The following is an 18,437-nucleotide window of genomic DNA, read 5'->3' on the forward strand; positions in this document are numbered from 1 at the left end:
CATTGTAATAACACTTGGCAAGTTCTTATTTGAACTATGCATAAATATTAAATCTCACTAAGTAAGGGGACCACAAGATTTATTAAGAGGGTGAAATCTATGTTAATATTTGTGATTTCACCACAAAGTAAGCTAAGACACATCATGTTTTCTGATGAAAAAGGAGGAATGTGTTAACACATTTGTGTAATGATTTATACACCTTTTGTTTACCTTTGACATTAATATATTTCACAATTTATTAAACTCATTAACTATATGTAAATAACCTATATAAAAAAGAAATATATATATATACTTTCAACATTTTTGTATCCAGACAAATATGTACCTTGTTAGGAAATTGAACTGAAGCTTTTTGAATGCTTTGAAAAAAACATCTTTTGCTCCCTTAGAATCAGAACAAGTAAATTTTTTTTCATTAAATGTGAATGACAAAGTATTTGGATAAGACATGCGAAATCTTATCCCTCTTTTGATTAATTCTGCACAATAGGGAGAGAGCTTTTGTCTATTTAGTTTTATTTGAGGTGGAAAATCCTGTGAGAATGATAACTTATGCGATTTCCATACAAACTGTTTCTTACTTTTGGCTGCTTGCAGTATTTGAAAAGCATCTTGAAAATTTAGCAGTTTTGTATATATAATCCTTGGTGAGGAAGCATCTTGACTGGCACGTAGAGCTCTGTGTGCTCTCTCAACAGTTATGTTTTTTGAAGATGCTTCACAGTTTAGTAATGACTCAAATATACTTTTGGACACAGTTAGCAAATCATTCTTATCAAAAGATTCTGGTAAACCCGAATGATAATGTTGTTCCTGCGACTTCTGGCTTCCAAGTCTATCAATTTAGATTGTATTTCAGAAATAGTTTTATCTTTAGACTTTAAATCATTTTCCAATGTCTCAATTTTTATTTCCATAGCTGAGTTATTGTTTTCAATAATACTCATTCTGTCATTTATTTTTTAATGTATCACCAAAGTCAGTAAATTTTTCTGTAAAGTTCTGAATGGCACTTTGTATAGGCTTTAATGCTAGCTTTAACTCTTCTAAATAAAAGTTTGAGTCATTTAATTCTTTGCTACTTACTTTGGCAGGTTCAGAAGAGTTTTGGAAGTTCTCAGTCTTTTAGAAGTGTTATCTTTTTCTGGTGAGTGAACTGATGAGAATTTGGCCTTCGTGGTCTGTGAATCCATAGACTCGATTTAGTAGCCATGCCCAGTGAATAGATGCTGTTACCAGGGTGACAAGTTCCAGGAAAAGTCTGATGCAGCAGGTGCCCAAGTCAGATAACTCCACAATTTGTTCTGAGGTAAAATGTGACCCAAAATAAAAATTCCAAAGCCAAAAATATTCCAGCTATATGTAAAAAGCTTAGTATAATCCTTTTATGAAAAAAACTGAGGAAAAATATTTGTCTCAGGTTGTAAAAATTAAAGATGATACTGGTCTGTGAGGAGCTCTGAGGATAGGGACTAGTCTAGTCGGCAGCCATCTTGGAATAATATTATATATCTTTAGAGCTACTCAAGTCCAAATTTCTAGGAAATTCTTCAAACAAATTCATACAGAATTAGGTAGATTTGTATGGGAACCTAGAAAAAACTAGGATATCCTATGATAAACTGATGACTCTGAAAAACAGGGGTGGTTTAGAGTTACCGAATTTTGAAGCATATTATTTAATAATAAATGCTAATAGAATTCTAAGAGTGGTTAACTTGGATAGGTCTAGTCCCAAATGGTCACCCAAGTGGTTGATTCTGAATTATAAACATGTTACTGGACTGGGTATTAATTGTAAGGCATTACCCTTTTTAAATAAAGATACCTTTAAAATGTACGCTCTGATGGAACATATCAGAGTATATATAATATCAATACAAAATCTGTTTAACTCACTAAATCTCTTACAATATATGATGACTTTTCAACCATTTCATAAGAACCCAAATTTGAAAATTGGTAATCAGCTGATAGATCTTATAAAATTCCCACTTATAAGTGATTTAACCATACTTGATTTATATCTGCCAATCCAAAAAGCTGGTTCCCCTGATGGCAATAAAACGATGTAAGTATTCCAAAGAAGTCAAAAACAATCCAGAAAATACGTCGCTAGAGACTTTGTCACAAGTAAATGTTCATTTATTAAGAAAAGGAGTGAGCGCTTTCGCCATAAGGCTTTATCAAACTCTTTAACACCAAAACGTACATTTAAAATCTTTTATAAAACATAAAAACCACTCTCATTGGTTAAAAAATGTACACGTCACAGTTTCTTAAAGCAGTAGATCACATGCTGCCTTTTGGACGATGTTCCTTCGTATAAACCATAACGTAAAATATCATTATTTTAAAAAATTGCTTAACAATCCTTAAAATGACTTATCTCCTTCTAGATTTATACAATATAATGTTTTTAGGGCTGTTATACTCACAAGCGTGTAAGTAGTTGCTTATAAAAGCTAAACATCATATAAAAAACGAAATAGAAATCATGTAAGATCGCTCTATGGTGATCTTGACAAAATTAGCAAACCAGGAGCAGTGTGCACTCATAAATAATATTTCTTTTAACTAACATGCCTAATAAGCATGCTGTACCTAAGAAAGTGCCACGACTTTTCTTGTTACTGAAACTGTATACGATAAGTATGGTCATACAGTCATATAAAAGTAAATAAACGGCAGTAACCAATAGTAAAAACAATGTCGCATATAAAAGAATTAGCCATCCACATAGGGAGTGACAATATAGTAGTAAAATTTTTTGATTGTAAACAGCAAACGAGTAGATTTAAATTTGATACATACAAATTCGATATCATGTACTATTTCGAATAGTACGTGTCCTATTCAAAACTTCAACAATATTTCACTAGTTTACTGTGTGGTTGGAAAGCCAGGAAATGGCTCAAACCGTGAACGGTAATCTAAAACACAAGTGTAAATTGCCAGACATAGTGGATGTTTCGTTCACATTAAAATCGCCGCACAAGTAAACAAATCTATGCATGAACCATGTGCAATAAACAGGTACCACGAAATATCCCCTCCATAGGTGGAATCCCAGAACAGTTTTGCATAATTGAATACACCATCATTCAGACACATTACCTTAAGCGCATTGCAACGGGTAAAGTCAGTAATGCAATGTTCACAATACCTTATTTCTGCATAAAATGTGTTTATATTCTTCCTAAATTCTATAATATCCTCATTGAGTTATAACCCCGGTATATACATATTAACTAAAACCGTATATACGGCATGACGTCATAGGAGAGAGCAAGGTGTAAAACGTCCTATCTAATCAAACCGGGACGAAAAATGTTCCTCTGATACAATAATAGTTAGTTTACTATGCTTAGACAAAGTATGACAATACAGATGTAGCTTAATCATGAAACCTTGGTTACTGAACCAATTATACTGGTATCTATGTGTGCACTATTGAGGTGGTAAATATTCCAGATAGCTTATCGTATACATATCGGTCTAACTACTATAACACTCACATATAATATACGGTAAGCAACTATCCAACAGGGTTTAGAACTGGTCTATTCACATGTGACATCCTCATAGTGGCTGTTGTATAAAGAACATCAATAGCCAGATATGGAATTATATATTGTTATTTCAACATATACTTACTCATAATCAAAAGTACTAATTTCTATGTACTTGGGGTGAAACCTCAAAACGCATACATATTCTCCATACAAGTTAGCTTGGATATACCTCATGACATCTGCATAACTGCATAAGTATATGGAGCTCCTACTATGCCCACAATCAGCACCCTTATACATGATAATTGTACAAGTTACCTTACTCTGTGTAGTCTTTTTTTCTTCAAAAATGGTTTAATTTGGACTTTGTCATTAAGGCCAGGGATCTATCCGATCTCCATCTAATTATCCATCTAGTTTCGTTCTCTAGGGTCCTATTAATCAAATCCCCTCCTCTAAAGCCTTGAAAGATTGTTTGAATAACATAGAACCTGAATGTATGATTTGTTCCTTTCTCTTTATGATGCCTTGCCAGGGCATTAAGGTCTGAACCTATTCTAGTTAGGTAGATGTGTTCTCTAACACGCTCTTTTAACATGCGATTAGTCTTCCCTACATAATAAGCATCACATGCTGCAGATAGCTACATATATTATATTTTTACTTTCACAGGTGGTATTGGTATTAAAGTAAAAAACTTTCTTAGTCAACGGATGTGTGAACGTAGTATCTTCACAAATAAATTGACATTGATTACACCTGCCACAAGGTACGGTGTTTACATTCATGAGAGTATCACTATTGTATTTATTCCTTGGTCTACACAGTATACTTTTTAAATTAGGATGATTCTTAAAAGTTACACGTGGTGTGGGACCTACCACGTTACTTACATCCTTATCTGACTTTAAAATATCCCATCGTCTATGCATAGCTTTTTTAACTTCCAAGCTCATTTTACTAAATTTCAATTTAGCACTAACTTCATGCTTGACAATCTTTTCAGAATTCTTCGGTTCAGTGTAATGACTAAAATATGGTTTTGCACTACTTGATCGCAAAGAACCCACTGTTCCAATAATATCGGTTATTTCATTTTCAACATAACCCCTTTCTAAGAATCTTTTCTTCATTTCCTTAGTCCCATTTTCATATTGAAAGTAATCTGAGTTGAGTCTGGACACTCTCATAAACTGTCCCTTAAGAACATTACTGAATACATGTCGTGGGTGCATGCTGTGTCTATGTAGTAGATTGTTTCTCTGACAGCTCTTCCTATAAATGGAAGTATTTAACATTCCATTCAGCATTCGAATTATATCCACATCCAAGAATGAGATGTGGTCATAAGAGAAGTTCATGGTGAACTTCAAAAATCTAGTCGTGGACTCAAGGTATCTCACAAAATCCCTCAATGAGTTCTCGTCTCCTAGCCACAAGAAAAACAAATCATCTACAAAACGGCAGTACATGCCTATATGTTCCTTGAACTGTGGTGCATTAAGAAGAAATTTATCTTCCCATCTGGCCATAACAAGGTTGGCGTAGCTATTTGCACAAGATGTGCCCATAGCCACGCCATCCTTCTGCAAATACATGTCTTCATTAAATGAAAATATATTATTGGTAAGAACTGTTTCAAGGAGTAGTGTAATTAAATCTATCTTCTGAGCTGTTAGATCGGAATGTTCTCTCATATAATCTGTGATGTATCTAATACCTATGTCATTCGGAATTATTGTGAACAAACTCACAACGTCCAAGGTAACCATGAGGAATTGTTGATCATCTTGTAGATTTCGTGTATGGGTATAAAGTTCAATCAAAAACTGCTTGCTGTCTCTTAAAATCATTTTGTTTTCATTTACCAATGGTCTCAAAATATCTTCCAAATATAACGACATGGGTTCCGTAACCCACCCTTGGCCTGCTACAATTGGTCTCATAGGTGGATCTACTTTATTTTTATGGACCTTCGGCAGGCCCTGGATCACTGGTATGATCGGATCTTTAACCTTTAAAAAGTCATACAGTTGTTCAGTTATGTCAAAGGACGTGACTAAGTCATCCAAGGTGTAGTATACTCCAAAAACCTTATCTACCAGTTCATCTTGGTCTACCTTGTGATATGTCTGTATGTCATTAAGCATGTCATACATCTTCTGTTCATAATAACTGGTATCCATTACCACTATAGGTCCACCTTTATCTGCTGGTCTTATAATGATGGACCTGTCGTCTCTTAAACTGTATAGGGCCTGTCTTTGGTTACGATTTAAATTCTGTCCATGTTTTTTAATGGGTTTTTCCTGAAACATTTCATATATATCATCTTCTATCACATTCCCAAATACTTCCACTGTTGGGTGAAGTTGTGGTACATATAAACTGTTAGCACGAAACTTATTTACTCCATTTTGTGGATACTTTGTCCAAAATCAAGTTTAAGTTGTATGTTTCGAATAAACAGTTTGGTGTCTATAATCGTGTCCACCAGGTTACTTTCTTTGGTGGGAATAAAGCCCAAACCTTTATTTAAAACTTGTTCTTCAAATGTACTCAAGGACCTATTTGAAAGGTTCATGACTAGTGATTCTGTTTTCCCCACATCTTCTTTATGGTAGGGCCCTGAGGTAGTTCCTCTGTAGACCCTTTCCTTTTCTGTCTCCCTCTGCTGTTGGATCTCTTCTTCTCTAAAAAATATTGCTGAGCAATGGGGAGGGGTGCGGGTAGGACATTTGTGTTATTTTTCGGTCTAACTACCGCAGCTCCTGACCTCTGTACATCCGTAATACACCCTGTCAAATTATTTACTGATTGTGTGTTCATATCTCCTTCCCTAGTTCTAATATTTTTGTGTGTCACTATATGTTGCTCATTGGAATCCAGGCATTCATTCGCAGTGTTCTCACTAGGCACTTCGCCTATACCATTACTATCCGGCACTATATTAGGTTGTGGTCTTACTCCACTGACACTAGCTTGGTTAGTATTAGTCTCTGGGCGTTGCCCTATTGGACCATTATACCTATCCAGGCCTTCAATATGCCTCTGTTGTTCATTATTAGAAAAATTACTTGAGTATCCTGTATTCCTATCTCTAGGCCAAGTAAAAACGTGATTATTTTTAAAATCACGCACATCACGTGTAATCTTACTCTTTTTCTGATCAAACATCCTTTTTTCCATCAACATTACATCCTCCAAAACTTTTTCTAACTTCATAATATGCACATTTTCAGTATACTTAGTTTTAAAGTCATTAAACATTTTGTTGACTTGTGTTCTCAGCAAATCTTCCTCGGTAGATGAAAATCAATTAACAGCCTCATATAACTGAAGCTCAGTTCAAGGTTCAATTGCTGCCATCGATATAGCAAGTCTGGAAAGTGGTTACCAGAAGTGGGCATTTTTAAAACACGGAGCCCACGAGGGATAATACGTTTAAATAGGCATACTTCAAAGTACTGTCTTTGAACTTGTAACCTCTTTAGTTTTACAAGAGCAGTTTCAAGTTCCGCTAAATCTTTAGTAACCTGGAAGTTACTTACTTCAGGCTGGTTGGTGTAATCCCCATCAACAATGGGTTCAAAGTCAAGTAACACGTTGGTTTCTCCAGTCACGCATACCTGAAACCGTTGCATAAATTTGTTGGTATGATCCAAAGTAGTTGGAACATAAGGAAGTTCAATATTCGTGTTGTTCTCGTTCGCCATCCTCTTTAGTAGCTGCCTTGATGAAAAATGTATAGTAAAATTCACAAACCCAAATGCAGTGCAGCCACAGATAGAGACGGGTACCACGCCAAAAGATAAAATAACTGCCAATCCAAAAGCTGGTTCCCTGATGGCAATAAAACGATGTAAGTATTCCAAAGAAGTCAAAAACAATCCAGAAAATACGTCGCTAGAGACTTTGTCACAAGTAAATGTTCATTTATTAAGAAAAGGAGTGAGCGCTTTCGCCATAAGGCTTTATCAAACTCTTTAACACCAAAACGTACATTTAAAATCTTTTATAAAACATAAAAACCACTCTCATTGGTTAAAAACTGTACACGTCACAGTTTCTTAAAGCAGTAGATCACATGCTGCCTTTTGACGATGTTCCTTCAGATAAACCATAACGTAAAATATCATTATTTTAAAAAATTGCTTAACAATCCTTAAAATGACTTATCTCCTTCTAGATTTATACAATATAATGTTTTTAGGGCTGTTATACTCACAAGCGTGTAAGTAGTTGCTTATAAAAGCTAAACATCATATAAAAAACGAAATAGAAATCATGTAAGATCGCTCTATGGTGATCTTGACAAAATTAGCAAACCAGGAGCAGTGTGCACTCATAAATAATATTTCTTTTAACTAACATGCCTAATAAGCATGCTGTACCTAAGAAAGTGCCACGACTTTTCTTGTTACTGAAACTGTATACGATAAGTATGGTCATACAGTCATATAAAAGTAAATAAACGGCAGTAACCAATAGTAAAAACAATGTCGCATATAAAAGAATTAGCCATCCACATAGGGAGTGACAATATAGTAGTAAAATTTTTTGATTGTAAACAGCAAACGAGTAGATTTAAATTTGATACATACAAATTCGATATCATGTACTATTTCGAATAGTACGTGTCCTATTCAAAACTCCAACAATATTTCACTAGTTTACTGTGTGGTTGGAAAGCCAGGAAATGGCTCAAACCGTGAACGGTAATCTAAAACACAAGTGTAAATTGCCAGACATAGTGGATGTTTCGTTCACATTAAAATCGCCGCACAAGTAAACAAATCTATGCATGAACCATGTGCAATAAACAGGTACCACGAAATATCCCCTCCATAGGTGGAATCCCAGAACAGTTTTGCATAATTGAATACACCATCATTTTAAATGTACGTTTTGGTGTTAAAGAGTTTGATAAAGCCTTATGGCGAAAGCGCTCACTCCTTTTCTTAATAAATGAACATTTACTTGTGACAAAGTCTCTAGCGACGTATTTTCTGGATTGTTTTTGACTTCTTTGGAATACTTACATCGTTTTATTGCCATCAGGGGAACCAGCTTTTTGGATTGGCAGTTATTTTATCTTTTTTGGCGTGGTACCCCGTCTCTATCTGTGGCTGCACTGCATTTGGGTTTGTGAATTTTACTATACATTTTTCGTCAAGGCAGCTACTAAAGAGGATGGCGAACGAGAACAACACGAATATTGAACTTCCTTATGTTCCAACTACTTTGGATCATACCAACAAATTTATGCAACGGTTTCAGGTATGCGTGACTGGAGAAACCAACGTGTTACTTGACTTTGAACCCATTGTTGATGGGGATTACACCAACCAGCCTGAAGTAAGTAACTTCCAGGTTACTAAAGATTTAGCGGAACTTGAAACTGCTCTTGTAAAACTAAAGAGGTTACAAGTTCAAAGACAGTACTTTGAAGTATGCCTATTTAAACGTATTATCCCTCGTGGGCTCCGTGTTTTAAAAATGCCCACTTCTGGTAACCACTTTCCAGACTTGCTATATCGATGGCAGCAATTGAACCTTGAACTGAGCTTCAGTTATATGAGGCTGTTAATTGATTTTCATCTACCCGAGGAAGATTTGCTGAGAACACAAGTCAACAAAATGTTTAATGACTTTAAAACTAAGTATACTGAAAATGTGCATATTATGAAGTTAGAAAAAGTTTTGGAGGATGTAATGTTGATGGAAAAAAGGATGTTTGATCAGAAAAAGAGTAAGATTACACGTGATGTGCGTGATTTTAGAAATAATCATGTATTTACTTGGCCTAGAGATAGGAATACAGGATACTCAAGTAATTTTTCTAATAATGAACAACAGAGGCATATTGAAGGCCTGGATAGGTATAATGGTCCAATAGGGCAACGCCCAGAGACTAATACTAACCAAGCTAGTGTCAGTGGAGTAAGACCACAACCTAATATAGTGCCGGATAGTAATGGTATAGGCGAAGTGCCTAGTGAGAACACTGCGAATGAATGCCTGGATTCCAATGAGCAACATATAGTGACACACAATAATATTAGAACTAGGGAAGGAGATATGAACACACAATCAGTAAATAATTTGACAGGGTGTATTACGGATGTACAGAGGTCAGGAGCTGCGGTAGTTAGACCGAAAAATAACACAAATGTCCTACCAAGACCCTCCCCATTGCTCAGCAATATTTTTTAGAGAAGAAGAGATCCAACAGCAGAGGGAGACAGAAAAGGAAAGGGTCTACAGAGGAACTACCTCAGGGCCCTACCATAAAGAAGATGTGGGGAAAACAGAATCACTAGTCATGAACCTTTCAAATAGGTCCTTGAGTACATTTGAAGAACAAGTTTTAAATAAAGGTTTGGGCTTTATTCCCACCAAAGAAAGTAACCTGGTGGACACGATTATAGACACCAAACTGTTTATTCAAACATACAACTTAAACTTGATTTTGGACAAAGTATCCCACAAAATGGAGTAAATAAGTTTCGTGCTAACAGTTTATATGTACCACAACTTCACCCAACAGTGGAAGTATTTGGGAATGTGATAGAAGATGATATATATGAAATGTTTCAGGAAAACCCATTAAAAACATGGACAGAATTTAAATCGAACCAAAGACAGGCCCTATACAGTTTAAGAGACGACAGGTCCATCATTATAAGACCAGCAGATAAAGGTGGACCTATAGTGGTAATGGATACCAGTTATTATGAACAGAAGATGTATGACATGCTTAATGACATACAGACATATCACAAGGTAGACCAAGATGAACTGGTAGATAAGGTTTTGGAGTATACTACACCTTGGATGACTTAGTCACGCCCTTTGACATAACTGAACAACTGTATGACTTTTAAAGGTTAAAGATCCGATCATACCAGTGATCCAAGGCCTGCCAAGGTCCATAAAAATAAAGTAGATCCACCTATGAGACCAATTGTAGCAGGCCAAGGGTGGGTTACGGAACCCATGTCGTTATATTTGGAAGATATTTTGAGACCATTGGTAAATGAAAACAAAATGATTTTAAGAGACAGCAAGCAGTTTTGATTGAACTTTATACCCATACACGAAATCTACAAGATGATCAACAATTCCTCATGGTTACCTTGGACGTTGTGAGTTTGTTCACAATAATTCCGAATGACATAGGTATTAGATACATCACAGATTATATGAGAGAACATTCCGATCTAACAGCTCAGAAGATAGATTTAATTACACTACTCCTTGAAACAGTTCTTACCAATAATATATTTTCATTTAATGAAGACATGTATTTGCAGAAGGATGGCGTGGCTATGGGCACATCTTGTGCAAATAGCTACGCCAACCTTGTTATGGCCAGATGGGAAGATAAATTTCTTCTTAATGCACCACAGTTCAAGGAACATATAGGCATGTACTGCCGTTTTGTAGATGATTTGTTTTTCTTGTGGCTAGGAGACGAACTCATTGAGGGATTTTGTGAGATACCTTGAGTCCACGACTAGATTTTGAAGTTCACCATGAACTTCTCTTATGACCACATCTCATTCTTGGATGTGGATATAATTCAATGCTGAATGGAATGTTAAATACTTCCATTTATAGGAAGAGCTGTCAGAGAAACAATCTACTACATAGACACAGCATGCACCCACGACATGTATTCAGTAATGTTCTTAAGGGACAGTTTATGAGAGTGTCCAGACTCAACTCAGATTACTTTCAATATGAAAATGGGACTAAGGAAATGAAGAAAAGATTCTTAGAAAGGGTTATGTTGAAAATGAAATAACCGATATTATTGGAACAGTGGGTTCTTTGCGATCAAGTAGTGCAAAACCATATTTTAGTCATTACACTGAACCGAAGAATTCTGAAAAGATTGTCAAGCATGAAGTTAGTGCTAAATTGAAATTTAGTAAAATGAGCTTGGAAGTTAAAAGCTATGCATAGACGATGGGACATTTTAAAGTCAGATAAGGATGTAAGTAACGTGGTAGGTCCCACACCACGTGTAACTTTTAAGAATCATCCTAATTTAAAAAGTATACTGTGTAGACCAAGGAATAAATACAATAGTGATACTCTCATGAATGTAAACACCGTACCTTGTGGCAGGTGTAATCAATGTCAATTTATTTGTGAAGATACTACGCTCACACATCCGTTGACTAAGAAAGTTTTTACTTTAATACCAATACCACCTGTGAAAGTAAAAATATAATATATGTAGCTATCTGCAACGCATGTGATGCTTATTATGTAGGGAAGACTAATCGCATGTTAAAAGAACGTGTTAGAGAACACATCTACCTAACTAGAATAGGTTCAGACCTTAATGCCCTGGCAAGGCATCATAAAGAGAAAGGAACAAATCATACATTCAGGTTCTATGTTATTCAAACAATCTTTCAAGGCTTTAGAGGAGGGGATTTGATTAATAGGACCCTAGAGAACGAAACTAGATGGATAATTAGATGGAGATCGGATAGATCCCCTGGCCTTAATGACAAAGTCCAAATTAAACCATTTTTGAAGAAAAAAAGACTACACAGAGTAAGGTAACTTGTACAATTATCATGTATAAGGGTGCTGATTGTGGGCATAGTAGGAGCTCCATATACTTATGCAGTTATGCAGATGTCATGAGGTATATCCAAGCTAACTTGTATGGAGAATATGTACGTTTTTGAGGTTTCACCCCCAAGTACATAGAAATTAGTACTTTTTTGATTATGAGTAAGTATATGTTGAAATAACAATATATAATTCCATATCTGGCTATTGATGTTCTTTATACAACAGCCACTATGAGGATGTCACATGTGAATAGACCAGTTCTAAACCCTGTTGGATAGTTGCTTACCGTATATTATATGTGAGTGTTATAGTAGTTAGACCGATATGTATACGATAAGCTATCTGGAATATTTACCACCTCAATAGTGCACACATAGATACCAGTATAATTGGTTCAGTAACCAAGGTTTCATGATTAAGCTACATCTGTATTGTCATACTTTGTCTAAGCATAGTAAACTAACTATTATTGTATCAGAGGAACATTTTTCGTCCCGGTTTGATTAGATAGGACGTTTTACACCTTGCTCTCTCCTATGACGTCATGCCGTATATACGGTTTTAGTTAATATGTATATACCGGGGTTATAACTCAATGAGGATATTATAGAATTTAGGAAGAATATAAACACATTTTATGCAGAAATAAGGTATTGTGAACATTGCATTACTGACTTTACCCGTTGCAATGCGCTTAAGGTAATGTGTCTGAATGATGGTGTATTCAATTATGCAAAACTGTTCTGGGATTCCACCTATGGAGGGGATATTTCGTGGTACCTGTTTATTGCACATGGTTCATGCATAGATTTGTTTACTTGTGCGGCGATTTTAATGTGAACGAAACATCCACTATGTCTGGCAATTTACACTTGTGTTTTAGATTACCGTTCACGGTTTGAGCCATTTCCTGGCTTTCCAACCACACAGTAAACTAGTGAAATATTGTTGAAGTTTTGAATAGGACACGTACTATTCGAAATAGTACATGATATCGAATTTGTATGTATCAAATTTAAATCTACTCGTTTGCTGTTTACAATCAAAAAATTTTACTACTATATTGTCACTCCCTATGTGGATGGCTAATTCTTTTATATGACATTGTTTTTACTATTGGTTACTGCCGTTATTTACTTTTATATGACTGTATGACCATACTTATCGTATACAGTTTCAGTAACAAGAAAAGTCGTGGCACTTTCTTAGGTACAGCATGCTTATTAGGCATGTTAGTTAAAAGAAATATTATTTATGAGTGCACACTGCTCCTGGTTTGCTAATTTTGTCAAGATCACCATAGAGCGATCTTACATGATTTCTATTTCGTTTTTTATATGATGTTTAGCTTTTATAAGCAACTACTTACACGCTTGTGAGTATAACAGCCCTAAAAACATTATACTGTATAAATCTAGAAGGAGATAAGTCATTTTAAGGATTGTTAAGCAATTTTTTAAAATAATGATATTTTACGTTATGGTTTATACGAAGGAACATCGTCCAAAAGGCAGCATGTGATCTACTGCTTTAAGAAACTGTGACGTGTACATTTTTTAACCAATGAGAGTGGTTTTTATGTTTTATAAAAGATTTTAAATGTACGTTTTGGTGTTAAAGAGTTTGATAAAGCCTTATGGCGAAAGCGCTCACTCCTTTTCTTAATAAATGAACATTTACTTGTGACAAAGTCTCTAGCGACGTATTTTCTGGATTGTTTTTGACTTCTTTGGAATACTTACATCGTTTTATTGCCATCAGGGGAACCAGCTTTTTGGATTGGCAGTTATTTTATCTTTTTTGGCGTGGTACCCCGTCTCTATCTGTGGCTGCACTGCATTTGGGTTTGTGAATTTTACTATACTTGATTTATATCCCTTCCTTGGTATCTCAATACACGACATGTTAAGAGAGATGAATCTCCCTAACTCATATTTAATTATAATGAGACAGCTAAAGGATCTATCAATAAGTTATTTTAGTAATAGTCATTTTAAAATTAAAGAAGAAGATTTAAACATTTGCCTAAACTTATGGCAAACTCTTACAAAGGACTGTAAATATATAATGGCTTCATATAATTTGATAAAAGATGTGAAATATAATAACCAAATACTTTTATCCAAATACTGGAAGGAGAAATTGTTAACGATTGAAGATAATAAAATAGTGAAAGCAATTAATTTAACCTAGTTTGAGTCATAGCATGATTAATTCCATTCTAGAATTGATGGAAGTGATTCTTAAAAATAACTTCTTCTGTTTTGGTGGTGAATTATTTCGACAAACAAGGGGTGTAGCAATAGGGAACAGTTGTGCTCCACTGTTTGCCAATCTTATGTTTAAATGGGAAACAGAGTATGTTTTTGGGTCACTTTACAATGAAAATTGGTCAATGTACCTCAGATTTTTGGATGATATTTTTATTCTGTGGAAGGGTGGTGAGACACATGATAAGTTTTTGGACTATTTGAATGGAATTTGTGATTATTTTAAATTTACTGGTGATAGTGGGAATTCATCTATTAATTATTTAGATGTGAAATTAATGAAAGAAGAGAGCATTAACTGTTTTACTTCATGTGTATACCGAAAACCAACATTTTCTAATGATTACTTGGAATTTTCAAGTAGCCACCCAATATCTGTGAAGAGGAATATAGTAAAAGGGCAAATGGTACGAGTTGCCCGTATGTGTTCAAATTTTGATTTGTTTAAAACAGAGGTGGACAAATTGGTTAATATGTTTGGGGCCCGAGGTTACCCATTAGGTTTTATTAACAATATTAAGGATCAGGTGTGTTCTGAATGGGGTACTAGGTTTAAGACATTTTAGGTGAAGATGAGGAAAATGTTAGTCACAACAGAGATGTAGATACAGATTTTACACAAACCATAGTATTAATGTATGGTGAAACATCACAGGTAGTTAAAAACATAATTAAAAGCAATTGGGCAATGTTTAAAGGGAACACGGAATTACTTAAAATCCTTGGTGATGGCCCTCACTTTCCATACCGGGTTAACAGGAATTTAAAGAATTTATTAGAAAACCCAATCCCTGATTAAAAATGTTATCGAAGAGGTACTTATAAATGTGGGGCCTGTGATTATTGTAGGTTTATTATTGATACTACTTCTGTTTCACTTGGACCTAGCCAGACAATAGTTAACTTTGTGGCAGGCACATGCACCTCCCAGGGCTTAGTATATTTAGCCGGTTGCCAGATCTGTGGTAATTTTTATGTTGGAAGAACAGAAAGGCGTTTGAGTAGGAGAATCTACGAGCATACATATAGTATTTTGAAAAAGGATGACAATAGCGCCTTATACAAACATATTAAAACTAATAATGCTGACCACCATTTCAGATTTGGTATTTTGGAAATTGTAGGTAAGAACTTTAGGGGGGTGATTGTGGTAACCAGTTGCTTTGGGCTGAAGTTAGATGGCAGTTGAGGTTAAATGCCACAGTTCCCCCAGGTTTAAATGAGCACATTAGTTTAAAGCCCAAACTGAGGTATCGAGCAACACAATTTTGACAATTGTTTTTAACATACAAGTATTTTTATAATCTTGACAACTTCAATTTTAAAATTCATTTTTAAAAAATACATGTTACAAAATTTTTACAATTGAATGTGTACTTATAAGACATGTAGTTTTATACGTGGAATTTCAAGCTTTTAAGGTTGAAAATACACTGTCACTTTAATTTTGAATTGTTTTTTTTAATTGATGGTACTAGGTACATATAAAAATGGTGATAGTATTCATTATTAACTGTTCTGATGAAGTCTATTGACGAAAGCACTTGACCTGTTTTGTGGATTAACTTTTTTACAGTGGAATATTTTATGCGGATCGAATAAAGGTGCTTTTCAACTGGTGGTTGTAGGTTATTGGCTCAAGGAGTGGTTCGTTGGCTGTTATTTGCGGTTGTTTCCACTCTTTTACACACCTTTTCGTGATATATATATATATATATATATATATATATATATATATATATGTGTGTGTGTGTGTGTGTGTGTGTGTGTGTGTGTGTGTATATATATATATATATATATATATATATATATATATACATCTATAGATAAATAGATATAGCTATAGATATACATGTATTTTTGTGTGGGGACAGGGCATACATGTCATATGTAGTACTCAGCTGTTTCTGAGTTATTCCTTCCATGTCCACCTGGTGTTGTGAATTCCATTGCTCACTACTTAGTCATACATTTCTGGGCCTAAAGAAATCAGAGTTCAAAGTGATTTTAGGTTTGTAATACTATTCTGTAATGTCATACTGAATATAAAGATTTCCTCAGAAATGATCAATGTAAACAAAAAAGTTTGCTGTGAAAATGATATTGAGAGGACTTTAAGGAATAATAGTTTGAACTTTAAACTTTGATTTCAAACCCTATGTTTTACTTGTTAATGTTGTAACTTACTGACAGCATTAGTTTACTGGCTGTTATTTGCTAATTACTTTTGCTTATCTATTTTTTATGTGTAGCTGATACTTTGTTATGTATGTGCAGTGACTCTGAGTCTTGCTTAATCTGTCCTTTTAATGCCTACAAGGTGGAAAATGTTCTCCTTGTTACATGACATAAATGTTGTGCTTTTGTCACCTTAGTCACGTACTGTCCTATTGCTCTTTTCTCTCCTCTTTCTAAGATCTTGGGGACACGTTTTTATACTCGGCTCCTTCAGTATTTTTCAAAAATAGCTTTATATGTAATACACAGCATGGCATCACATCTAGTTAAGGACACTGTACACTCCGACATTACTGAATACATTTAAAATAACCTTGTAAGTAATACACAGGATGGCTTCACACCTGGTTATGAAGCTGACACTACACTCCAACATTAATGAAAACATTTAAAATCATCTTAACCTTGGAAACACTGTAGAATTAATTTTCCTTCACCCATCAAAGGCGTTTGATGCTATTAACCACTTTGGCTTGATCACCTTGCTGTTTGAGGCCTACACTTCACTAATTACAGATAATGGCTTCTCAGCTACAGACTGCTTATTAGAAAATAAGGCAATAATATTTCTTCTCTCCTACCAGTGACACTTGGTGTGCCACAGGGTTCAGGTCTTGGTCCTCTCATCTTCATAATTCTCATTAGTAACATGAAGACATTTTGTGGGAATGCTTATGATTCAGTCATCCTGTTTGTTGCTGACTATGCTTTTTTATATCATTTGAAGTATGACAAATTTATTTTATAATCCAGAGGCCTTAACTTTAACTTAAGTTAAACTCCAGCCACAATTTTCTCTATTAGAATTGCCAAGCCTGAACATGCTTCTGTTCCCACTGATTATACACTAGTATTAACCTCTTTTGGTACCTCTGCAGCCAAATAAGTAATTTCTTGGACTAACCTATCAGTTAATTCACATTTGATTAGCATGTATTCCCTGTAGCTGTTAGCATTGGTTAGTTGTTTGTCTAACTTTGCCATGTTAGCTTTTTTCTATTTCCTAACACCAGACTGACTCTCTATTCACTCCATGTACCTAATTCTCTCTCTCTGCCTTGTGGTGTGACCTCATCAACTTGCAGATTCTAGCTTACAACAAACTTGAAATGTGATAGAGTGGAATTGGTAGATTGGCAACTGTCATCACTGTATTATTCATTATTGTTCATTTTATTGTGGTCTAAAATGGCTGGAGAATCGCTGGAGTTTAGCTGGTAGTCTATTTATTCATCTAAAGTTTGCACTACTTGTAGCATGTGATACAGAGTGGAACGTAAGCTCAGGTCTTATTGGAAACCTTATGTCAATCTCAAAATCTAAAAAGCATTTATGTGGTGCTAGCTATCTTGTTTTGATAGATAATTTACTGAATAAGAAATTACTTGATGTTAGACAAATTTCTCCAAAACACAATTAAATGTGCATTCCAAATCTATCTCTTCACTCTGCAGCAATGTAACTACTGTATCACAGGAATAGCAACTATTTTTAACAGCCATATCATATTATATAAGTTATCAGTTATAAACTATTAATCTCAGCTGACAGGTACTACTACATGTCTCCAGTTGTATGTGGATTTATATACATCATGTGATGCATGTTTGTCCCTGTACCCTTAGATGGCTCTGCAAAGGTGGTCTGTTTTCTTATGTTTACTAATGTCCATGTCATTCATGTTTACTTATTTTACTTTGTTTTAATTAATCTGTGTTTAGTTATTAATTTCTATATGTGAACATTTGTTTATTTTCTTTTTTGGTTCTTGTTTTATCAATCTAATATATTAAAGTTGAAAAGTTTATTT

At 34.8% G+C, this 18,437-nt stretch overlaps 1 protein-coding gene across 2 annotated transcripts in view; it reads left to right on the forward strand.

Annotated features, from left to right (window-relative positions):
- The window catches only part of COL14A1 (collagen type XIV alpha 1 chain), a gene marked incomplete at its 3' end in the record, with an annotated part of 1,869,522 nt that overhangs the window by 583,648 nt on the left and 1,267,437 nt on the right, over positions 1 to 18,437 (forward strand).

The sequence above is a fragment of the Protopterus annectens genome, chromosome 3.part1 (assembly GCF_019279795.1).
Source record: "Protopterus annectens isolate FY-2018-M chromosome 3.part1, PAN1.0, whole genome shotgun sequence".
In the NCBI taxonomy this organism is placed as follows: Eukaryota; Metazoa; Chordata; order Ceratodontiformes; family Protopteridae; genus Protopterus; species Protopterus annectens.